Source organism: Episyrphus balteatus, chromosome 1 (genome assembly GCF_945859705.1).
Source record: "Episyrphus balteatus chromosome 1, idEpiBalt1.1, whole genome shotgun sequence".
NCBI lineage: Eukaryota > Metazoa > Arthropoda > Insecta > Diptera > Syrphidae > Episyrphus > Episyrphus balteatus.
The window spans coordinates 97,778,996-97,806,010 of NC_079134.1; positions in this window are offsets into that span (position 1 = coordinate 97,778,996).

The following is a 27,015-nucleotide window of genomic DNA, read 5'->3' on the forward strand; positions in this document are numbered from 1 at the left end:
CGCTTTTCTTTTATTTATTTCTTCATAAAATATTTATAAAATAAAGCACTTAACCACTAAAACGCAATCAATACAAAAAAAACACGAAATATAGCCACATAGCCATGTTTGAACATTGTTTTGTTCATCAAAAAATCTAAACACAAATAAAAAAAAAAATAAAGAACTGAAAAATATTAAAACCACTTTGTATTGTTTTTGAAAGACTTTAATTATTATTTTGTTCATAAATTATTAAGTTATTTTGAGTATCACACCACTAAAACGCAATTAATAAAGAAAAAAACAAGAAAAAAAGCCAAACTGATATGTTTTTATTTTGTTTTGTTTATTTTTTGTGACAAGAAAAACAGAGAAAGCACTACCTTTGACAGATTTCAGATTTTTGTCCGAAGAAATTTTTTGGGCAGAAATTCGCAAGAAGGGGAAATTTTTTTCTCTCTCGCGGCCATCTTTTTTGTGAAAAAATGCACAGTTTCAGAGTACCCAAACAGGAATTGGGCTGAAAATGTTGAAAAAAGTTGAAATATTTCTGTTTTAGGCAGTACCCAAACAGACCTATTATATGGAGTGCTTGTGCTATTAGTTCCGTAAAGCTTTTATAGAGGGCTCTAGTTTCTTTAAGTTTTTTGATGAGTGCATGCCTCCATTTTATTTTCATTTGATGGCTGTCATCAACAAGCGTGTTTATTTACAGCTGCGGACTCTCATTGAAAAACAAAGGCAGCGACCCCTATCCATGCATATGGCGTTACAATGTATTATATCCTCTAAGACTAATACATACACATCACGAAGAAACTACCCTGCAAACCAAACCTCAGTAGTTTAGGGGAAATTACAACCACCAACAAAGTCTATACATTGTAGGTGTATGTGTTTCCTTATTTACCAAAATCTCTCCCCTCAAAATATTGTAGTTATGTTTCTCCTGAAAAAAATTAACTCTTTGGTAAATGGGAGGAAAAGAGCGCGATGTATGCAATGCACAAAGTTTTGTCTCTTTTGTAATGGCGGCGCGCCATTGATTTGACTTTTCCTGCATTTTATATTTTCTAGTGAAACCTTGATAGCCGCAGCAACATATTAGTTAAGAAAAAAAACATTTCTGTGCTCCATTTGATAGATAAATAGAACAATTTAACTTAAAAAAAAAATAATCTTCTGTGTTATTTGTGAAAACTATTTTCTAAAAAAAAAACAATCTACCGCACAAATTCTTCGGCACGCCACATAAATTCCACAACCATTTCCACCATCAAAATGCACAGCCTCAGCCTTGTGCACTTAGAAAAAAAAAATGACACAAAAAACACCACTAATTGATTTAGAAAATAAAGGTATGCTGATTATAAAATTCATAAATCATAAAGTTGTTGATTTTTCTGTTTTTTAGTGGCGATCAGTTCCAGACATCATTGACTGAGTTTACAGCAGCTTCAGCCTTGAGCATTTAGAAAAAAAAAAATCAAAACAAGATACAAAAACTACCACCAAAGTGCAGACTGCAGAGTATTTTTTCTTTTTCATTTTTCTCAACTGGCCAGGCCACAGTCGAGTGCCCAAGGATCTTTTTTTTTATGTATTTTGTTTAAAAAAAAAAAAACTATTTTGTGTTTTTCCAATAAAATATTAAATAATAGTTGTTTAAAAGAATTGTTTGTTTGTTTTGAAGATTTTTTTATTTTCAGATGAAATTAAAATATGGATTTTAGCAGTACGGATATAAACCCATGAAAGTGCTCCAAATGAGTACTTTAAAAGTACAAGTTTCAGTGCTTTTCCTGTAGGTAAAAAAGTACTGGAAAATGTACATCAGAACCACTTCCAGAAGTGCTTCGCTGATGCACTTTTGGAGTACATTTGTCTGTACTATTAATGGAGGGGAAATTTATTTCATCTTGCATGCAAGAAAGAGATAGCTGCTTCACGTATTCTTATATACAGAAAGTATATAACTGAGTTTTTTCCCGAGCTCCTATCTTTTTTCAGTGGAAAAGAAGTACTTCTTTTACGTACATATTTCACCGGTTTTTTCTGTAGTTCTGCGTTTGCTGGGTATTTAGTTGAAAGTGCGCGCAGGTAGCTTGAATTTTGAAGAAAACAGAATTGTTTTGCGGTCTGCTCAACTTTTTAATCCTCGAAATCGACATATGAAAGTACCACTACAATTGATATGAATGGGGGATCTCTTCTGTTGTCAATATGGGTAAGAGTAAAATATTGTAACGATGAATTACTGAACTACTTTTAAGATAAAAGTCTGAACAAACTACCTACTACTGCAAAGGTAGAGATGTGAACGGACCTTTAGTAATTAAGAAACTACCCTCTGAACACATCCCAAAATATCCCACTGAACACTTCCCAAAATATCCCACTAGACTGAATTATGAAGCGCCCTTCCTGGAAAGGAAGTTTCGAGAAGCAAAGACGAGAACCTTCGAAGACATTCTTGAATCTCGAAATTCCGGTATAAAAGGGCAGGGTAGACACCGACCACACACAGTTTAATCTTGAAAGTGAAAGAGTACAGTACAAAGTGAAATAAAGTGTTGCTAATTGTTAGTAGTAAATAAAGTGAAAAGTGTGTTTGTTTGAGCGGATAATAAAAGTAAATTGAGTTGAAATAAAGTGTGTTCTTATTTGAACGGAAATATAAGTGGAAATTAAATAAGTTTTATTGTGAACAAGTTCGTTGCTTTTGATGCTTCCATCAAAGGTGTTGAAAAACAATCTCAAGAAAAGTTCGAGAAAGTTGAAGAAAAACTCGAGAAAGTAGAAATAAAATTCGATGACAAATTGAAAGGAATGGAAGTTAAAATGCATAGTTTTACCGAAGAACTTGACAAGGTTCGAAAAATTAAGGTGCGAGAAAGTTCTGGTGAGTATTTAAAGAAGAAAGAAATGCATCCACCAACCTTTGATGGAGAAAGTTCTTGGTCGATCTACAAGAAACAGTTTGAGGCAGCTACCACAACAAATGGCTGGGATGACGAAGACAAATGTATAGCGCTGACTCTTGGTCCTGCTGCTGAGTTGTTACAAACTTTACCACCAGAAAAGAATGGTAACTTTAACGCTCTTGTCCAGGTTATTGAAAAACGCTTTGGAGATGGCCATATGCAGGATGTCTTCCGCGTCCAACTTAATACAAGAGTCCAGAAAAGAGGAGAAACTCTGCAACAACTCCAAGCTGATATTGAAAGGTTAGCTCATCTGGCATATCCGACAGCAGGAGACGACATTATCAATCAGTTTGCGACAGAAGCCTTTGTTCGTGCTGTTTCTGACATAAATCTTCAGCGAGCGATACGAACAGCTGGAAAACGTTCCCTTCCTGAAGCATTAGCGTTCGCACTTACTATGGAAGCAGCAGAACAGGCTTCTCAAGGCGTTCATCGGGTAAGAGAAGTTGCAGCGGAGGAATGCTCTTGTCAAAAACTCGCATTCCAAAGAAACCAGCGAGACGGAGCTGCTTGATGCTGGAACTGTAACAAGACAGGACATCTCCAGCGGCAGTGCAGATTGCCACCAAAAAGAACTGCTTGCGAACACTGTGGAAACAGGAATATTGCCCAACTTCAGGTAAGCGATACAACTAACACTCATGCTCAGCTTGATTTCCCATTCGGGAAAACGAGTAAGAACCAACTTCGAGGGGCAGAAGCTGGTTTCTGGTACCGATGGCCCCAGAACCACAATTCAAGTCTCACAGACTAAACGAGACAACAAAAGTCTGACAGTGGAGGCGACCATAAACAACAAACAACACGTGGCTACAATTGACACCGGTGCCACAGCCTCTATTGTACGAAGAGACTTGGTGAGGATGACATGGCTACATAACACCAACAGCTACCGTCTGAAGACCGCCACAGGAGAAGCAGCAAGGGTGTCCGGTGAAGTTCATCTTACGATCCGTATGGCAGAACTAGAGTTTTCGCATGTGTTTTTGGTGGCAGATATATGTGACGAGTGCATCATTGGAATCAACTTCATGAAGGACCATGTAATCATTTTGGATATAGGTAATCAAGTCCTGAAATACAGAAATGTGGAGATCCCAATGGTGTATGGCAACGAAAATCCAACAACAATTAGAACTGTCATCAAAGAAGACATGTGCCTGCCTCCTTCTTCAGAAGTTTTTGTGTGGACGAAACTAAAGGGGAATATTGGAAGCCATCGATACCTCATGGTTGAGCCAGAAGTTGAGCAAAGCTCCCAAAACGTCATCATCGGGAAGACTCTTGTGGCACCAAAGAACAACATGGTACCTGTACGGATACTTAACATCAAACCGTACCCAATCAAGCTTAAGAAAGGAGAAGTTGTTGGGCAATGTGAATCTGTGGCCGCAATAACTAAGATCAACGAGGTGGACACACAGATGACTATGAACTCGGAGAAACTAAAGACTCAAATTCTTAACTCAGACAACTTGAGTCAACATCAGCTTAATGTTGCGGGAAGGCTTCTTCACGAATATGCTGATATCTTCTCTTCACCCAGCGGGCAGTACGGCCGAACACAACTGGTGCAGCATCGAATCGATACAGGAGATGCTAGGCCGATTCGTCAACCAAACAAGGTGAAGTTGAAGAAATGATATCGACAATGAAGAAAGATGGGCTGATCGAAAATTCCAAAAGCCCTTGGGCATCACCGGTAGTTCTCGTCAAAAAGAAAGATGGAAGCACTCGATTTTGTGTCGACTACCGCAGGCTGAATGATGTGACGAAGAAAGACAGCTACCCACTGCCAAGAATCAGCGATACTCTAGATGCAATGGAAGGAGCACAATGGTTTTCGACTTTGGATTTTAAGAGTGGCTACTGGCAGGTAGAAATCCATCCAGAAGATCGGGAGAAGACGGCCTTCTCCACAGGAAATGGTCTGTGGCAGTTTAATGTCATGCCGTTTGGGCTATGCAATGCCCCAGCTACTTTTGAGCGCTTAATGGAGTGCGTTTTAAATGGATTAACCTGGAAATCTTGCCTAGTCTATTTGGATGATGTCATCGTTTACGGGCTGTATTCCAAAGGCTACGAGAAGCACATCTTAAGTTGAATCCAAAGAAGTGTGCACTTTTCAAGACCGAGGTTAAATATTTGGGGCATATCATCTCATCCCAAGGAGTGAAGGCTGATCCTGAAAAAGTTGACACTGTGAAGAACTGGCCAACCCCTCAGGGCAAGCATCAACTTCGGAGTTTCCTCGGTCTGGCAACGTACTATCGACGATTTGTGAAAGATTTTGCGAGAGTCGCCAAAAGCTTGCACCAACTTACGGAGAAGGGTAAACCCTTTAAATGGTCAGGTGAGTGTGAGAAAAGCTTTCAGGAACTGAAGCTGCGGTTATGTGAAGCTCCTGTGCTGGCCTATCCGACTCCAGGCAAACAATTCATCATTGACGCAGATGCAAGTAATGTTGGAGTTGGTGCTGTTTTATCGCAAGTTCATGACGGAGAAGAAAAGGTCGTTGCCTATTTCAGCAAGGTACTCTCGAAACAAGAAAAAAATTATTGCGTGACCAGAAGGGAACTTCTAGCTCTAGTATTGGCAACAAAGCACTTCCATAAGTACATCTATGGACAGAAGTTCCTTCTTCGCACAGATCATGGTACACTAAATTGGCTTTTGAACTTCGATGGTCCAGAGGGTCAAGTAGCAAGATGGATCGAGATACATCAGACGTACCAATGTCAGATTCAACATCGAAGAGGAAAGCTGCATTCAAATGCAGACGCATTATCTCGGCGCCCGTGCAAGCAAGACTACAAGCATTGCACACGACTAGAAGAAAAGGAAGTTGTCGCTGTTAGAAGAACGAGGATGATCTTATTTGCGGCTGGAGTAATGAAGAACTCAGAATGGCCCAACAGGAAGATTCGGACATCGAACCCATCCTTGCATGGAAGGAACATCAAGAGAAACCAGAATGGGCCTAAAAGCATATTGGGCACAATGGGACTCACTTCATGTGCAAGAAGGGCTACTCAGGCGTAAGTGGGAATCCGCAGATGGTAAATCCTATGTAATGCAGCTAGTCGTACCTCAGTCAAAGGTAAATGATGTTCTCCGAGAGATGCACGGTGGAACTTCTGGAGGCCATTTAGGCATCAACAAGACGCTGGAAAAGCTACGACAGCAATTCTACTGGTTACGTATGAGAGAAGACGTTGAAAAGTGGTGCCGAAAATATGATACTTGTGCCGCTAGCAAAGGACCAGTTAGAAAAATCCAAAGCAAGATGCAGCAGTACAATGTGGGTGCACCTTTTGAGAGAATTGCAATAGACGTGGCAGGTCCTTTTCACGAAACCAACAACGGAAATCGATACATCCTTGTAGTGATGGACTACTTCAGCAAATGGCCTGAGGCATTTGCCATTCCAAACCAGGAAACTAAAACAGTTGTGGATAAGATTGTCTTTCATTGGGTGAGCAGGTTCGGAGTACCCATGGAACTTCATTCCGACCAAGGAAGGAACTTCGAATCTAAGATCTTTCAAGAGGTTTGCTCACTCCTTGGCATCAAGAAGACACGAACAACACCGCTTCATCCACAATCTGATGGGATGGTTGAGCGATTTAACAGGACACTTAAGGAACACCTGTCAAAAGTAGTCAATGATAATCAACGAGACTGGGACCGACATATTCCATTATTCTTGATGGCTTATAAAAGTGCAACACATAGTTCTACTGGACATACACTATCGGAAGTCCTATTTGGCTCAACAATACGCCTGCCAAGTGAGATAAAATTTGGAAGTGTTCCAAACGAGCCACATGAAATGGATGAGTACGTAGATAACCTGAAAGGAACACTGGCTGAAATTCACCAACGGACAAGGACAAATATAAAAGCGTCTAGTGACAGGATGAAAACAAGATATGACGCACGAGCGACAGCAACAGGGTTTCAAGAAGGAGAACTTGTGTGGTTTTACAATCCCCACCGACAAAAGGGACTATCACCGAAGCTACAACAAAACTGGGAAGGCCCTTACACAGTAATAACCAGAATTATAGACGTGGTTTACCGTATACAAAGAGGGGTAAGAAGCAAACTAAAGGTAGTTCATTGTTACCGTTTACATCGTTATAATGGTGAAAGAAGCAATGGAGTTGTTCGGGACGAACAATCCTAAGAGGGGGGCAATGTAACGATGAATTACTGAACTACTTTTAAGATAAAAGTCTGAATACACTACCTACTACTGCAAAGGTAGAAATGTGAACGGACCTTTAGTAATTAAGAAAATATCCCACTGAACACATCTCAAAATATCCCACTGAACACATCTCAAAATATCCCACTAGACTGGAAGTATGAAGTGCCCCTCCTGGAAAGGAAGTTTCGAGAAGCAAATACGAGAACCTTCGAAGACATTCTCGAATCTCGAAATTCCGGTATAAAAGGGCAGCGTAGACACCGACCGGACAGTGAAAGAGTACACGGAGAAAAAATAAGGTATGAACCACCTTATTTCTGGTATATTTAACTTTAATGTAAAGTTTAAATAGGGATGACTCCCCAATAAAATGGGATTTACCTTACTTTTCTAGTAAATTTATAGCTTATAGCTATAGCTTTCTAATTACTAGAAAGTTAGGTACATATTTAACCTTACTATAAGGCTGAAAATACTGATTTTTAACCCTTTCGAACCCAAGCTATGAAAATCAATAGTAAAAAATGTTTTTTCAGTATTATCGTATCAAAAACATCACAACTAAGAAATATGAATAGCAAAAAGTTATTTTCCAAAATAAAAAATAGCAAAACTAATCTGTTACTCTCATGCTACATGTAATTAAAATACACTGCCTATGACCACCAAAAAAAGTCGGACAACTGAGAAAATAACTTTTTATAGAACAATAATATATGCTCCTTTTTCTAAGCCAAAAAGCAAAACACTTTCTGGATTAACTTTTTTTATATCTTTTTTTCAAAATTATGAGCATATATAAAAAAAAATTTTTTTGCAAAAAAAAAAAAAACAAAAAATGTGAAATTCAGTTCCTTTTTCGATAAAAAAAAATAAAGGTATGATATTTGACTAAATTTTTGTAATAATCCAGTAATTAGACATCGTTATCTTTCATTTGAGCCATCGAAACCTAAACAAATATTTAATGGAATATTTTTTACGAATTTTTAAAAATATGTTACATGAGAGTAACGCTGGGTCCGAAAGGGTTAAAGTAAATTGAACTTCTCTATGGAAGGTATATAATTTAGTTACAGACTTAATCAAATAAAGTCAATTTCATTTTTATTGATGACATTTTTCTAAATAAAATTGTATGTCGGCTATTACATGAAGCCTCAAGAGGCTTGACTCTTTTTTCGAATTTTCTTTTGATAATCATTCTGTGAGGCGCGTACTATTACACGATGCCTCTTGAGTCAAAGACTCAAATTTGACATTTTTCTTTTGATTTAAGTATTGGATTTGTTGTATTCCACCAATAAGCAAAAAGAAATGAAAGGGAATGTTGAAAAAAGAAAGAGTGGAAAAAGAAACGTCAAAAAAGAGTCTCAGAATTTTGGCCCACGACTCTCCGGTCGGATAATTTTTTGTTTTATCTTCTTTCTCTTTTGCACTCATTAGATTTGAAAAGAGGCGCGACTCTTGAGGCTTCATGTAATAGCTGACTATGCATTTATCTTACAAAAATTAAAATAAAAAAGTTGATTTTTGTAATTATTGAAAAGCATAAGTAGGTAACACGTACTAAATCCTCAAAGCTATTTAGAAGTAAGTAACGTATAACCCTGTTATGTTTTTCAATAATTACAAAAATCACCTTTTTTTATTTTAATTAATTTTTGTAAGATAAATGCATACAATTTTATTTAGGCAAATATCATCAATAAAAATGAAATTGACTTTATTTGATCCAATTGTTTGCGAATTCTTTATGAATTAATGTAATTATCCCGTACTCGTCACCTAAAAGCTTTGACAAAAAATAAAAATCAAACACAAATGGAGAACAAATGGCGCACTTTTCAATGACAGCTTTAAGAGTTTTTTCTATGTATCGAGGGCACTGATCTCTATTGGGGAAAATTCCTAGAATTCAGTATTATTATTACTTTATTGTAAGGTAAAACTTATTCATAGAATAGTTAAATTTGTAAAATTTGTTTTACTAGAATCTTAAAGTGAAAAGATTCATACACTTTTTTGGTTGAAGGTATATTTGACTCTACGTAAAGAAAATATTGCTACTCGTAAGGTATATGCTACTATAATTTGTTCACCATAATTTTCTTGTAAAAATTACTTTACGCATCCAAGAAATGTTCAATACGTAAGGTAAATTTTACTTTAAATCTAGGGCTTTTTACTTTAATTACCTTACTTGTCATATGGAGTATAAAATGCTAGATTCATTTTTCTCCGTGTACAGTACAAAGTGAAATAAAGTGTTGCGAATTGTTAGTAGTAAATAAAGTGATTTAAAAGTGTGTTTGTTTGAGCGAATAATAAAAGTAAATTGAGTTGAAATAAAGTGTGTTCTTATTTGAACGGAAATATAAGTGGAAATTAAATAAGTTTTATTGTGAACCCGGAATAAAACATTACAATATTGACTACATTTTTGTTCTCTCTTTCACTAATGCTAAATTGCTCAACTATCTAGCTAGTTGAAAGTGCGTGCTGTTACATACGATTCAGTACGACACAAACTAAAAATCTGATTTGGCTCAACCGTTTAGCTTGTGATCATCGACAAACTATACCTAGACTGGAAACTTTCGTACGTCTTACCCCCCAAAACCTTTTTGTTTACAGTGTTGTCTGTGAATATATGTGAAAGCCATCACGTTGGTAAATGACGTTAACACGCACACATTTATAGATTCACCACACATCGAACACGCACACAACGATAGATTCCCGACATTCACCACACCTTGTAGCTTAAAGGCAAACGTCATTTGACCGCTCAATTTCCAGTCTTGGTATAGTTTGACGATGTTTGTGATAAAACACAAATCGTTTAATTGATCAAACCGACAACCAAATAGTTTCTGCATGTGCGCGGGGTCCCATGTATCCGTGTATTAAATTTTTTCAACCAAACAGTTGAGTGACTAAAAATTGAATGTGCGCGACTAGCCTTAAAAGTATTTAATACTTCGCTTACGAACGTTTTAGTCCAGAGTTCAAAACTTTAAGGGGGGAAAACCCTCTGGAATTTTTTTATTTTTGCATTATAAATTTTTTGCCTGAAAAAATGATTTATCAACCGAAGAAACTATTTTAGTGGTCCTAGCCTTAAATGAAGCCTCAAAAGTCTCCAGATAGTCCTGAAACCCAAGCGTTCCGAGCCTACCACAGTACAAAAATGAAAACTTTAAACGAATTTTTCTCGAAACACGTTTTTTTCCGCGCAGTGCAAAGTTACTCAAAAACTAATGAAGCTATCGACTTGAAATAAAGTGCAAATTACTCGTTAACTCATTGGTCATTGCATGAACTTAAAAGTTCAACATAATTTTCTTAATAAATATTTTTTTTACAATTTGTTTATAAAAAAACATTATGCTTTTTCGTTTTTTTGGTCTCTAATTTTTATTTTACACTTTTTTTTTGCTAAATTTAGGTTTATGCAGTGCGTATAAATATATTTTAATGGAAAAAAATTTCACTTTTGATTATAAATAATTTACTTGACCTGGGCATTGCACGGCGCAAATGCGAGGCATCAACTTTAAACGGTTGTAGAGCCGTTATTTTGTTTTTTCATTACTTCAAAAAAATTGTGTTAACACTTCATGATGTCAATAATACCATGTATTTTTCCAAACTTTAATTAATGCTTTCAGTTTTCCAAAAAAAAATCTTGAAAAACTCGTCATCCAGAGGGATTTCCCCCCTTAAATCGTTCTCCCCACAACTATAGTGCCCCTCACAACTTCAAAACTACTGCACCGATTCTTTTAAAATTTGGAACACTATTTCTTTTCATGTTATTAAAGGTATCCCTGGAGAAATTTTCTCAATAACAAACTTGGGCAAACTCTTGAAATCCAAGATTGTTCTACATATCCAGCAGTTCAATAATATCGCACCCTCAGTGCAAAAGAGCGATAAGTCAAAAAATGACATTTAAAGCAAGAAAACCGAGCTCAGAAAAGACACTCCGACCTCAAAACGCGAAAAACGAGGTTGCAATCACACACTTGCAACTTTTTGTGTATGAACACAAAGTCGAAGGAGAAATCGTGGTGAAAATACCAATCCATATGCAATCGGCTGCGCGGTGCTTATAATTTCCATACTAATTTTAACCGCCACGGGACCCGTTTCGTAGTCGAGGTCGGAATCACGTCGGAGCTGAATCATACAGATAATATCTTGTCTGCTCAGAAAATTATGAATCATTTTTTTTCCTTACCAGACAAGGAGCTTTCAAAAATAAAGCTGAAAAAGCTCTTTCTCAATTGGACATTTTTTTCTCACTCACTCTTATAGGAAAGAAGGGGTTTTTTTCAAGAAAGAAGATGAGCTAGATGATTTTGTGTGTATTTACTGAATATTTTAAAGCTTTTGGAAAAGCTATTTTTTGGTCATTTTCAGTTTAATATATCATTTCTCATAATATGAATAAAGCCAGAACCATAATTGGCGGATGGAGTCGGAAGCTACTGTCAATTGTTGTTGTTTTCTTTGTATTTTCGGCAAGTTTTCATCCGTCGAGTGCGATGGCGAGCGCTATTCCCCTCCGTTTTCATCCGACGATCCGACAATTATAGTTCTGGCTTAAGACATCTGTATAATTTATTATCTGTGCTTGAAGGGTGATGAGGAAATAATGCTTTTTAAATTATTTTCTTTTGAAGGCCTTGTTGCTTACATGAACAAAAAATTCGAAAGATTATGACTGTTTTTATCCAATTCCTACTATAAAGTCAAACTCTTTCCTAATTTCCAGTGTAAAACAAAGCTAACACATAATGCTCACCTTTTTTTTTCAGTAATTTCAATGAAAGAAAGAGATTATCCAAAATAGTCCCATAAATCACACTGATTTTCTCATTTTGAAAAAAAAAATCTATGCAAAACAGAGACATTCCAAAATAATCCATTTCAAACAATTCTTGGTTTCAATGCAAAACAAATACAAAACAAAAATATTTCTTTTTTTTTTAGTGCTAAAGGACGATAAACCAAAATAGTTCTCCTTTTCTATCCGAATGTTTCTATGCAAAAGAGCGACAAGAGAAAAAAGATTTTTCTTTTCTTATTATTTATACAAAATGGTTCTTGTAATATAGCTTTGACATTATGGAAATAGCTGTCGCATGGAAAGTTATAGGAGAAAGTTAGGAGTCAGTATTTTGCAGAATCGTTTTCTCGAAATGAACTTTTTTGAGCTCTCGCTCTGTTGCACTGAGGGTGCGATATATAGGTTATGCAATGTTGTGGCGTGTTGCGCTGTTTTAAAAACACTAATGTTAAAAAAAAACACGAAAAAAGTGCAAATTTTTTATGCGTGTACTTCAACCCCTCCGTATGAAAAAATAGAGTTGCATATAGAATATCATTCATACATTGATTGTCGATGTCAATATCAAAATTTTTCACCAAAATCACTTTTAAGTTAAAACAAAAAAACACTTTTTTTTTTAATCGAAAAAAATCGTGTTTACCCAACAAATAGTCGTTTATTTATTTGTGAGGTGGAGCTTTTCATGGGAAAGGGATGCAACAAACAATAAAATTCGCATTTCCAGCCAGAAATAGACAAGAAATTCACTCAAGTTCATTCTGAAATTATTCATATATTTTAACAACTCTAATAATTTGATTTGCTTTAAGTATGAACTAGTTTTGGGTGGGGCACGTGCCCCTGTGCCCCCCCCCCCCTGGATCAGCCCTTGAAAGACTCAATCATATTTTAAAAATAGAACTATTACGGCGGTTCTAATATTCGTTCGAATTTGAAAACGGAAACGAAAATTGACGGATTGAAAACGGTTGTTCTGATTTGCATTCGACTTTTTTGTTGGAGAATATTGTTTTCCGGTAGTAAATTGCTATCCGGATTGAAAAGAGCAAACATTTGTCGGATTGTAGATCTGTTCGTTTTCAAAACACCTATGAATTCGCAAAATGTGTTCGAGTTTCGGAGCACCTAAAATTTGAAAACGGGAGAAAATAGATTTCGAACGAAAATCAGAACAGCCGTGTATGAATGGAAGGGAAATTTAATTTAAAATTGAATTGAAAGATGAACCATATTTACTGACAATTCTTAATATAATATTTTGGATTTTTATGAGAAGTTCCCAAAACATCAAACGTTGTAAAAATTTTATTAATGTTTTTGAATCCTAACTAAGGGTGATTTGAAAATCAAAATAGTTCGTGACAACGGTATGTTCTGATTGCCCGCTTAAACGAATCGGATAATGAATGCTAATTGAGCTCCGTAAGTAGAGTGAATCAATTTTATCAGTTATAGTTTTGTGAAGAAATATCTCTTCTAGCAAAACTCTCCGTTTAAATAAAGAAATCGTACCAAGTTAAATAGGATTTAAACCAAAGAAACACATCGGTATGAAACCGCATTGCATGCAGCTTTATATAAATCATGTCCATTCAAAGCGTCATTTGACCTTGCGCACAGAGGCACTGTCAGTTTTTAGAATGGGAAAAACCGGCCGGTTTAAACCGGTTTCGGTTATTTTGATTGGGTCAACCGGTTTTTTTTCGGTTTTTTTGTTCTCCCGGTTTAAACCGGTTTTTGCAAAAAAAAACGAACAACCGAAAAAAAAACCGAGTGAAAAAAAACGTCGAACAAAAAAAAGATCCGACGAGACAAAAAACTAAAAACCCTCAAAACTTTCATTTTCTCTCTCAACTAACGATATAACATATAATCATAAATTTTCATTCATATTTAGCTTAAAAAATTCCTCAAAACTCCTACTAAGAGTGAGTTAAGAACTCTTATAACAATAGTGCCTGGCTACACAGCGATTTTTCAATCGAAAAAAAAAACCAAAAACCGGTTTTTTGGCCCAGTTTGAAACCGGCCGGTTTAATCGAAAGAAAAAAACCGGAAAAACCGAAAACCGGTTTTTGTACTAATAACCGGCATCCCTACCAACTGCGCTTACTACAACCACAAGACAGGAGAAATATATATGTATTTCTCTTGTCTTTGCTTCAACATAGCTGCCGTTCTGGTTTTCTTCTCATGTGCTGTAGTCAAGAAAGGGGTTGTCTTGTTTTTTTATATATATTTTGTTGTCAGTTCGTATTGTGAGGTAAGATACGGGTTGTTTTTTTTTTATTTTCTGTTTAGGTATATCAAGATCAAGTCGAAGTGAAACCTACAACGAAAATTCTTGTTTCATCCCTTGTTCTGCAGCTGCAGCCGACCGGCTGCCAGTTGTGTGTGAAAGCATACTCATTTATTGACAAAAAAGTGCATCCGGGTCGGATAGCCGGTCTCGGTTATGTGTGAAATGGGCCTTATTCACAAAAATGCATTTTTTGGATATTTTACTTCTAAGCTATACTCTGTCCGATAAAAATTGGCAGTACAGGAAAAATAGGGCATTTGCATCTCACTCTGCTTCACGCCTTCTGGATATGTCTATCACATATAAAAGCTCAAACAGCGATGCCGTATTATCCGAAAAAAATGTTTCGAAAAGGTAGGTATCAGCGTTACCATTTTGTCAGTAATATTTCACAAAAACGAGAAAAAATTAAATTTTTCGTTTAAAACCAAAATAATAAATCAAAAAATTCACTCATTTAAGACGCAGCCCGACCCCACGCATGGGTAAAACATTTTTCTTGTTGAAATGTTAAAATGTTGACATTAACTGTTTCCTACATACACAAAATAAAAATCAAACAGCCACCAACACCACGACAACACATATTCTTTTTTCGTTCTAAAAGCTTGAAAAAAGCATTAATTCTGAAAGCTCTTTCAGAAAAAATAATAATAGAAAAGGGAGTATTTTATGAAGGAAGTTTACCAATGGTAACTCTTCTGCAGATTGTGTGGCATCGTGTGGCAGATTGGTCATAGGAGGATGCACTTCGCTTAATAAAGAAATAACAACAACAATGCCATGGCGCGTCTGTGGTGTTCTTGTGTGTTTCAAGGGCATATTTTTCGTGAATTGCTTTTTAGAAATCGTTAGGTCCCATTGATTATGAAAAAGCTCTCCCATAAGGCCTGTACTGCAAATTTTTATCGGACAGAGTAAAAACTTGTATTATTTCATTTCACATTTTTCTAACCTATTTTGTAGCCCTTCAGAAGTCCTTCAGAATGTCATACGGCAAAAAATAAAGCAATTAATTGTTCGTCACAACATCGATATTTGGTGCACATTTTTATTGTTTAAACAAATACAAAATAAATAACAAAATAATAAGGCAAGAGTTTGATAAACAAAAAAAACGATTTCGACTTAATATTATTTATTTTGTATTTGTTTAAACAATAAAAATGTGCAACAAATCGATAGAAAATGTGTTTTTTGCCGTAGGACATTCTGAAGTCTAGTTATTCCCAAAATACGATATTTTTGGGTGGTTTCGCACCGGTTTTGCGTGGGTTCATTTATCAATTTCTCAGCCATCTTTGGTCATAAAGAGTTGATTTTTTCTTTAAAATGCAGAAAAGGGCTACAAAATAGGTTAGAAAAATGTTAATCATCATACAAGATTTTTTTCGAAATAAAAAGGAAAATGTGTTTTTTAACAACTAGAATTTGAATTTAACTGGCTGCCATTTTGTAGTAACTCACCTTAATACTATGAAATTGCATACAACGATTGAAAATATTATAAGGAAAAGAATGTATGTTCATTTTTTGGTCTACGACATACTGGAGCAAAGATATTAGCTTAGAAGTAAAATATCCCAAAAAATGCATTTTTGTGAATAACTCCGCTAAAAAGAAAGATCAGGTGGTGAGAAATTGGGTTTAAGCCTTTCAAATATACCCCTATCGATCCATGAAATAAAAACTGACAGTGCCTCTGTGCGCAAGGTTAGGCCCTTTTTTCCGACGCTTTGACTGGAGTATACTAAGAATAAGAAGTATAGGAATGGGTGTTTGAAGAAACCAGTGCCGCATTTTTCTCATTTTTACAAAGAAGTGTTAGTTACACAATCACACAACCAGGGACGAAGCTCAGGAAGATGATTGTTCGCATTGCACAACGTTTTATCTACGTGAAAATTTATATTTTTTATGAAAAACGTTATTTATGGTTTCTTAAAAACAAAAACAAAAATAAAATATTGACATTTAAGCATTAACTACATTGGCTTAAAAGTGTAAAAGTACAAAAGTTTAAATTTTCAAACGTATTTCTGGATGGAAAACTTAATAAAATGATGCAGAAAGCTTTATTTTTTGTTAAAAAAAAAAACAATTTATATACTCTTTTTCACAAAAAACTTACGCATTCTAAATAAATGTAAAGAATAATTTCACATAAGAGCGCCCAGCAGTTGCGCCTTACAATCACCAAAGAAAAATAAATACACCCCTGTTTGTGAGATTTTCAATTTGACAGTACTGGTTTGAAAATATCCAAGAAAGTAGGACACTTTTGTTTTAACAAATTTTATTATTATTTTGACTTAATTCTACCAGAAAACAATTCTAAATTATTCTTCGATTAACTATTTATGTGAATAAATTCACTTTACATACATTTATGTTGCAAATAAAGTGTACTCACCCACCTGTGAAAGGAAAGGGTCTCTGAATGGATATAAAAATTGCTTTTGCACAATTTTACACAGCAATACATTATTGTTTTTATTATTTTATTTGTTTTTTAATAACTAAGACTAATTTTCTCACTATTTAATACTATAAAAGTTTTTGCAATTGTGTTAAAGAATGATTTTAAAGGTTTTTTGAATTTGAATTGCACTTTGGTTTTAATTCTACTACATACCAGAATGACAGCTTTGGCTAACGGTAATTTTAACTTGTAACAATTTCAATATTTATTTGCGAAAAGTTTCCAATTTTTTTATGAACCTGAGCCTTAACATGTTCAACAGTTGGATACATGCTTAAAATAAGCAAAATGTATTACTTCAACATACCAAAATTGAAAATGAATTCTGGTCAAAATACTTTTGCCACTCAAAAAATAGCACTTCTAATACGAAAAAAGCTGCCTGAACGCCAAATTTCAGTCCTATGACTTACTTTGACCACCATGAGATTCACCATAACATACTTAATAAATAACCATCAACTTTACCTATAAAAAGTTTAACCGTTAGAAATTAGTCAAAATAATTATGCCGACGACTGTATTTAAAAAAAAAAACACATTATGATCTCAAATTCCTGTGTTAGACTTCATGTCCAGAAAATCAAGGATCCTCTATTTTTGTCTTCTTACATGAAATAGTGCGCCTCTATTAGACATTAGGTACATGTTCAGACTTGTCGAAATGCAAAGAATCATTTCCATTGGAGGCTTCAAAGAAAATAATTATAGTTTGTTTTTGTTAATGGTTTAATTATTAAAAAAATTTCACACAATTACAAATTATAAAAACAAATTGGAAACGACATTTCCACTTACTTTTTACAATTATTCCGCACTCAACTATCCCTTCAAGCAAACAGGTCCGACCTCGGTCCGAATCCGCTCCGCCTGAGGCGGAGCTGAGTCCGACTTCGGATCAGAAACTGGTCCGAAGGCGGCTCAAATTAGTATGGAAATTATAATCACCGCGAAGTCGATTGCATATGTATTGGTGTGGTGAAAAACTCCATTCCGAGAAAACGGAGCCGAAGGCGGACCTGAGTCGGAGCAGCGAAAACCTACCAGAAAGAGGAATAAAAGAGGGATGACGTTTCGCATTTGCGACCAAAAAAAGAACAAGATTTATTTTTTTTTTCACTGAAACTGTTTTATTTTTTATTTAATTTTGGCATACGAAATTTTCACAATATATTCAATATAAAATACAATACATTTTTTTCATTTTATTTTATTTGTTGTTGCTGCTGTTGTTGGTGTTTCTTTAGATGCCCAATTGCATGTTTCACCTTCTGCCTTTTCTCTTCATCATTAGAGATTACATCTACAACACAAACAGAAACACATCACTTTAATCCAAACACTTTGAGTGATTATACAACATACCTTTTTTTGTTTCCATATTGTTAATAGTTTGATATAATTGTTTATAATTATACTTATATTTTATTAACAACGACACGAGGACACGACGCGACTAAACACTTCAACAAAAAATAAAAAAAATGACGCTTTTGCTCTTGTTGGCTATGTCTGTCTACTTTTTTTTCTTTTTCTCAGTTTTCACCACGATTCTCTTAGACTTTGTGTTCATACACAAAAAGTTGCAAGTGTGTGAGTGCAACCCCGCTTTTCTCGGTCGGAGGTCGGACTGTCTTTTCTGGACTCCGTTTTCTTGCTTGAAGGGATTGTCGTTTTCTTTCACTCTATTAAGGAGTACCATTGTATATAAATTTTCATATTTTGATATATTGATATACAAAGGGAGTACTCTAAATTTTTACTCCTTTTTCTAGAGTGAAAGAACATAATGAGAGTAATTTTTTTGTATGTAATTGTGTGTGTGACAAGGCAAAAATGGATAATTTCCTTGAAAAAAATAGTGATAACAGGCCTAGGGAAAACATTTTATGAATTGAAAAGAAAAATTAATATTAATAACATATGAAGGATAATACATGAAGACGGAAGGCACAGAAATCATCTTTCAATTTCCTTTTGATTTTCGTTTCGGTGCGTCACGCGCTTCTACACGTGTTATTTTTTTGAAGACGCAAATTTAACAGTTATTTTCTTTGGTTTTATTTTGTTCTTGTTTTCGTATGACGACTTCTATTCTACAGAAAGACGTAGACGCACGAGATGCACATAATAACAAGAGAGAGAGAAAGATCGATTTCTCCTTTGCTCTTATGTGCGTCTCGCGCTTTGCGTCTTCGTGTAGAAGCGGACTTATGTCGTTTTCTATTGACGAATCTCAGAATGAAATTTGTGAATCTGACAGCTGAAAGGGGGGGTGAAGAGGGAAAATAGCGGAAGAATCTCAGATTCCATGATCTATTTGCGTCTTGAGATTCAAAAAAATGACAAAAAAATGAATCTGAGATTCAAGAATCTGAATCTGGATTTTTAGCAAGATTCACGCATACAAACACACTCACTTTCACACACACATTGTATATAAGTTTTCATAGTACTCTCACGAACCCAGAATTTACTAGCGCCATCCCAATGTCTGGAAACGAATCATTTTTTCTAGCAGCTTTGTTGAAATCTGCACAGAAAGAAGAAGCCAAGTTGGAACGAGAAGCAAAAACGGGGAAGGAGAAGGAATCGATAAAGAAAGAGAAAATAGAGAATAAGAAAATACAGAATAATAAAATGACAGTAGTAGTAGGTGGAAGAAAATAAAGATAGTAAACTGTTTCTTACTAGGTAGTTGCTGCAAAGGTTTTTTTTATAAGAAGTAGAAGGAAGAAGAAAAAATAAAAAATACTGTCTCTTGCTAGCAGGTAATGTGTGTTTATGAATATTTTTTTGTCGTGTGGTCTTTGTATATGAATTTTAATGTTCATGAGATTTTGGGTGTGTTGTGTGTATTTTGTTTTGTCTTGTTTTCGTATGACGACTTCTATTCTACAGAAAGACGTAGACGCACGAGATGCACATAATAACAAGAGAGAGAGAAAGATCGATTTCTCCTTTGCTCTTATGTGCGTCTCGCGCTTTGCGTCTTCGTGTAGAAGCGGACTTATGTCGTTTTCTATTGACGAATCTCAGAATGAAATTTGTGAATCTGACAGCTGAAAGGGGGGGTGAAGAGGGAAAATAGCGGAAGAATCTCAGATTCCATGATCTATTTGCGTCTTGAGATTCAAAAAAATGACAAAAAAATGAATCTGAGATTCAAGAATCTGAATCTGGATTTTTAGCAAGATTCACGCATACAAACACACTCACTTTCACACACACATTGTATATAAGTTTTCATAGTACTCTCACGAACCCAGAATTTACTAGCGCCATCCCAATGTCTGGAAACGAATCATTTTTTCTAGCAGCTTTGTTGAAATCTGCACAGAAAGAAGAAGCCAAGTTGGAACGAGAAGCAAAAACGGGGAAGGAGAAGGAATCGATAAAGAAAGAGAAAATAGAGAATAAGAAAATACAGAATAATAAAATGACAGTAGTAGTAGGTGGAAGAAAATAAAGATAGTAAACTGTTTCTTACTAGGTAGTTGCTGCAAAGGTTTTTTTTATAAGAAGTAGAAGGAAGAAGAAAAAATAAAAAATACTGTCTCTTGCTAGCAGGTAATGTGTGTTTATGAATATTTTTTTGTCGTGTGGTCTTTGTATATGAATTTTAATGTTCATGAGATTTTGGGTGTGTTGTGTGTATTTTCATTTGTGAGTTTGTGACCTTGTTGTTTGCTTGTGTAGGTATGTAGGATTTTTTTGTTTTGATGTTTTGATTTTCAGGATTTGGTATTTGATTTAAATTCTGATCGTAAGCTTTAGTTTGTTGATGATTTTGTTTCTTTTTATAGGTAGGTATGCTAAGCAAAAAGGGTGTAGAGTAATGGCACTAAAGTACGGGAAAGTTACATAGATTTTATTAAATGGGGTCTCGGAAAAATTAGTAAATGCATTTTGACTTCAGGACTCGAAAAAGTATCGAAAAAGTTTCTATAAAAATTTTACTTTTTCTCATAACTCGTGTGTTTTTGAATCTACAGAAACAAAATGTTCGGCAAACTTGAAGATAATTTAATTTGCTACAATATACCTAGTTAAATAACTTTTTTTGATTATTTCTTTGGTTTAAGAGTTAGGGTGTTTTTTTTTAAACACGTCAAAGGGTGATTTTTTATTTTAGTCATAAATCCATTGTATATTAGTTATAAACATTCATATACAATGTTAGGTATCTCTTTTATTTGAGCTTTTTTTGACAATTTGTTCGAAGTAAAAGTAGTAAATCTATTTATTACCTTCATTTTTTACACTACCGGTTTTTCGGTTAGACAGACCGTTTTCCATCTGTAGGCAAAAATCTTCAAACTTCAGTAGATTTTGAAAGTTCATATTTTATCCAATTTTAACCGTATACAATTTTTGTGACCATTATGTTGAAAGATAAAGTATCTTCTTTTCTCCTTTACATGTTCAATATCTATAAATGCTCAAATGATAAAAATAGACCATTTAGTAAAAATATCAAAAATTTCGTTTTTCTTTAGTTTTTTAACAATATGTCAATTTTCATTTTTTTAAGCATAAACATCGATAGATAATTCAATTACCAACAAAAAATTACTTAATAAAAATTTTCAAACTCGGCTTGCTTTTCAAGTTATAAACAAAAACTCAAAAAGTAACAGAAAAAGTCGAAAATACTGATCGTTGCAAAAATGGTCATATCTTTATAATTTATGCATAGATTTTGAAGAATATTATCTTTTTATCTTTGCCAGAAAGTGTACTATACACAAAATTTTAAACTTACCTTTTTCAATCTTCTTTAAATATAAATGAAATTTATAGGATAGATATACATTAGTTATATAATTTTTTTTTATTTTGTTTTGCTGAATATAGATATACAATGCAATGCATACGGGTCATAAGAAAACTATTGAAATCAGTGAGCATTGGTTTGGATACGAATATCTTCTAAACGGTTAAAGCAATCAATTTCATTCCAAGGAATTTTTTGTAGAACGTTTAAGCCCCTACAAGAATATATCTTGCTAATTTGAAAATAATGAAGTTTCAGTGAATTAGAAATTTTTTAAAAATATAAAATGTTTTTATATTTTTTTTTAACTTTGACCTCGAATATCTTTAGAATGGTTAGATTAATGAAAAAAGTTAATAAGACCTTTTTTGTGGAGCAATTAATTTCCAGCAAGAATATGTCTTGCGCGTTTGATCATTATAATTTTTCAATTTGTTACAAAATTAAGAACAAAAAACGAATTTTTAAAGATTTTCTCGATTTTTGGACCTCAAATATCTATTCAACGGTTAGATAAACGAAAAAAGTGTATAAGGCCTTTTTTGTAGAGCGTTCAATTTCCTACAAGAATATGAAAAGAAATTTACTAAAAAGTCAATTAATAAAAAAATTATTTTTTTTTAGTAGAAGCTTGATGTAAAAATGGAAAATTGCAAAGCGGAGGACCTTCCCATTAATATAAAGAGCTCATATTTGGTGTGTATATTCTAGAGGGGTCTAGCAATCGATTTTTTGGAGTACCAAATCAAAAAAAAAATTTTCGATTTTTTGACCCACCCTAATATACATATAAGTGAAGATAATAAAGTCAATAATATATCAGATACCTATAAAAAAATTAAAACAAACGTAAAAACTTTGCGTTAAGTCAATTTTCCTAAATCCTGGCAAATCCTCCCCTTCTGCCCTACCTAGCTATATCAATTATGAAAATTCAAATACAATGTTATTTACTTAGTCAAAAATATCTTTTTACCAGAGCATTTAAAAATTGATTTAACTTTATTTTGCATATAGATAATATAACCTTTCATTTGATATATCACACATAACGGTACATGCACCACAAGCTTCACAATCTTAAATTTAAAAAGTGCAAAATGTCCACAAAATACCTGTGGAGATAGTTTTCCAACGCCCAACCACCGAACCTCAGTTTAAAATTTATCCTCGGCTAAACCCAAATCACCTTAATCCTTTACTTCCTTAATAATTTAAGAAAAGCTAAAAAAGTTTCAAAAAACAAAAATCAAAATACCTAACCAAAAAAATTAAAAATAATTCAAAAAATGAAATTTGAATACAATAATGCCAAACATGAACAAAAAATGTAATTATTGTATATCAATTCCGAAATTGATATGAAATGTTGCAATCCTTTACTTCTTTAAAAATTTAAGAAGATCAAAAAAAGTTTCAAAACAGAAAAATCAAAATAACCTACATCAAGATCATTGTATATGAATTCATATACAATACATACAAATGAAAACGAAAAGAAAACACATGAATACATTTTTTGCTCTCTATTTAATATTTTTACAGTTCTCTCATTCCCAAGAAGCAAGAAAATGTATGAAAAAAAATACCCCTCTACAAAAGAATGGGAACAAAACAAAAGAGAATAAAATACAGATTTTTTTTTTACTCCTCCCTTATTCTGCACACAGCATTTGACAAAAAACTGCAAGAAAATACAGCGCGACTAGAGCGCTCCCGGTGGTTCAGACAAGGAACACAAAATCTTGAGTGGTAATAGTACTATGGAATTGATATACAAAGACACACACTCCTCTGTTTGACATTTGTCTGAACATTTGTTGTTGTTTTATTTTTTTTATACACACAGATTTCGTACACAATAGGTGTGTTTTTTATTACCACCGGTCTTAACTAGACAAAAAAAAACGCAGTCTGGGCTAAGCAATTTACATGTTAAATACAACAACACCTTAGCCCCTTGGGCTTAGTTGTTTAGCCCGGAGATTTCTCTGGGCTTAACTTTTTGAAGAGTTTTAAATCTGTGCTACCAAACAAACTTTTTTATAAATTGTTTAGAATTTGTTTAAAAACGTGAAAACTGACGTTTGGAAGGACAAAATGTATGAAAATAGTTTTGCTAGCATACATTATTGTATCTCTTTTTAAAACATACATGAAAATTACAAGAAAAGGACGAAAGCAAAAAATATGACAACTCTAAATTTTTGTTGTGTCAGCTGTTTTCGGAACATTCAATATACAGTGCTGCCAAGATTTCAGGTTAAGCCCCGAGGCGTTTTTTTTGTCCACTTAAAGGCTTGGCCACACCGGAGGGTATACGGTAGCGGTATGGGTAGAGGTAACGGTACTTGTATGAAAAATATTCCAAACTGACATATCAACGTTCAGATGTGGAATTTTTTTCATACAAATATCGTTGCCGCTACCCGTACCGCTACCGCATACCCTCCGGTGTGGCCAAGCCTTAAGACCGGTGGTAATAAAAAGCACACCTATTTACAAAACTAGATTTCATATTCTATTTGCAGTGGAAAATCTGAAATTTTTACACAAAAATCTCAAAAGTCAATAGAAAACGACATTAGTTTTACTTTTGGTATGTTTTTCATTATGCTTCTGATCGGTTTTTTCAGCCTAATTGACACACACCCTTAGTTTGATTTTATAATTGTAAAATAAAAATATCCCATCAACGCAGAAAAAAATGGGAATTTTTTGTTATATGGCACAGGATTTTTTTTTTATTGATGAAGAACACTGGCGGAAAATTTTTTTTATTCGGTTTTCAATTTTATTTTGGAAAAAGTGAAGAATTAACGCAAAAATGGAAGAAATATATCTGGCGGAATATAAAACAGTAGAAAATATATTCATAATGGTTGTTTTCTGTTAATAACAAAAGAGTTTGAAAGAAAAAATTTTCGAATTTTTCAATTTTCAAACAAAATTTTAAAATGTCAAACTTCAAATTCACAAGTGTGTGTGCAAATCGGTGTAGATCTGACTAAAAATGTGGAGTAAATCCGGGGTACTCCGTAGTACTAAAATTATCCGGAGTAATTTTTTTTTTACACTTTTGTGGCGTCAAAGAACACAAAACCTTCAAAAGTGCAAAAATAAGTACTAAAAGGGTACTCTCATTGGAGTGAAAGAAAACGACATATGATAAAAAAAAATAAAGGGAACGCAAAATGGCGCACTTTTCAATGACAGTATGAGGTCATTGAAAAGTGGCCGACGGACTACGCATTGCACCACCGCTGCCACTACTTGTGAATTCGTAACCCCGAACAGGTTTTCCAGTTATCAAGTTTACTTGAACCGACTAGCATTTTTATTATCTCTCGGGCAATTTTCAAAATTAATTGAACATAAGCGACTTAGCACCACTGAAAGGAGTCTGATGATCGGGTTAGTCCCCGTGAAATAGCTATAACTCCAGCCTATGAACTTGGTGGTAACACACACAAGTTGTTGTTGTTCATTCAAAACCTTCAATATAAATTGATTACACAAGCAGCTGCCCTACAAGTATGAAAGCTATACACAAACCTCTTCTTACATTTCTGTTTTTCTCATTTACTTACACTTATCATGTAGATACGGATTGACTTAAAAAAAAGTTAGAGAATTAATAAATTTTGATAAAAAAATATTGTGCAAAAGGGATTACTCTCTTAAAGACGTTTTCGTTTTGATTCAACGATTTCGGAATATGCTCGAGGCTCAAAGATTCCCTATTTGTGCATAATGGGGTCCTTTCCATAAAGTTAAGAATGTCACGTTATCCTCGATGCAAAAATTAAAGTATTGGACCGGTCTGGAAATTCTCTGGTCATGAATTCCATAGGAAACGTCTTTAAAAACTTAATCCTTTTTACACTTTATTTTTATCGAAATCTATGAATTATCTAACTGTTTTAAGTCAATCAGTATCTACTTGATAAGTGTAAGTAAATGAGATAAAAAATTTGTTTAGATATTTCGACAAAAACTTTAAAAATTGAGCAACATGAACCAAAAAGTTGTATTTCTTTTTGCTTTATTCTGTTACCGTTATTCTATAATTAGAAACAATCAGCTGTCATGTTGACAAAAGAAACTTTCCTAAATTTTTAGGGAAAATTTTCTTTCCTAACTTTTCAGTCAACTTTCCAATAAAATTACCTGAATTGGAAGGATTTTCTTTGACAGTTGACCAGAGACCGAGAAATTACCTAAATATTTAGTCCCTTACGTTTCTGAACCTTCCCAATTGCATTGTTATAAGAAAAGAAGGTATGATCACGCGAAGAAAGTCTGTATCGAGAAATGTCAAATGAAAGAAAAAAAAGATGGCTTCCTAAGTTTTTGACAGCTGTCCCATTGAAATTGTTGTTGTTAACGAATTTGTCTTCGAAATTTTTAATGCTTTTGACTTTGCCAAATTAAACCTCAAAAACTTATTACTCCATTTTGTAAAATGGCGACTCTAATGATCATACACCTTCTCTTCTTATACCATGCCCAGTTGGGCTTTTGAGCGCTAAAGGCTGGTACGCAGATCGAAGCTAAAACCTATTACGCAGCTGAAGCGAAACTAAATTTTCCATACAAAATTTCGTTAAGGAAATCTTGAACAAAAATTTCGTTTTTCTTTTCGTTTTTAAGTACGCAGCTTTAGCGAAAAATTGGAGAGTTTTCACTCATTTGTCGCTTACTTTTTACTGTCCTGTGCATTTTTCTTGACTCCAATAGTAGTGTTGACGGTTTTTTCACTCTTAGTTCATTTATTTCTTGCTTTAAAAATTATTTTCTGTTTATTTTTTTGATTTTAAATTAATTTTGAATTTTTTTGTTTTGACTTTGACAGAATACTCGATGATAATTTTTCGTTAGCATTTTCGTTGTCGACTTTGGAGACTTAAAAATTTTTCGTTTCGCAACAGCACTACTAGGCTTAAAAGGCAGAACTTGTCAATATCTGTTTTTTGACCGATGTAAATCAAAAAATAAATTGGTTTTTGTACCAAACGAAAACCCCATTGGTAACGCTTTATTGAAAATTGAGCTCATTTGTAAAAATTTCTTTTTACAACATTTGTTTCAGGTAAAAAACTTATAACATACATGGTACATTGAACCAGCCGTGGTAGATGATACCGATCAACTTTAGAGAGCGGATTTTAAAACCCTTCAACCGAAAAAAATTTAAGTTGTAAGATTACACATAGAAGCTGCTAAAATTAATGATTTAGCAGAACAAATTATTTTAACAGTCCGGGAGGTAGGTAGGTAGAGCTGGTGGTCATAAGCAGCCTAGCTTGATGGCCCAATTAGCGCAGAATCCGCCGTTTTGATACCAAAACTTGTGAAACCTATGAGTTATAAATGGATTAATTGAAATAATGTGATTTCAATACAAACGA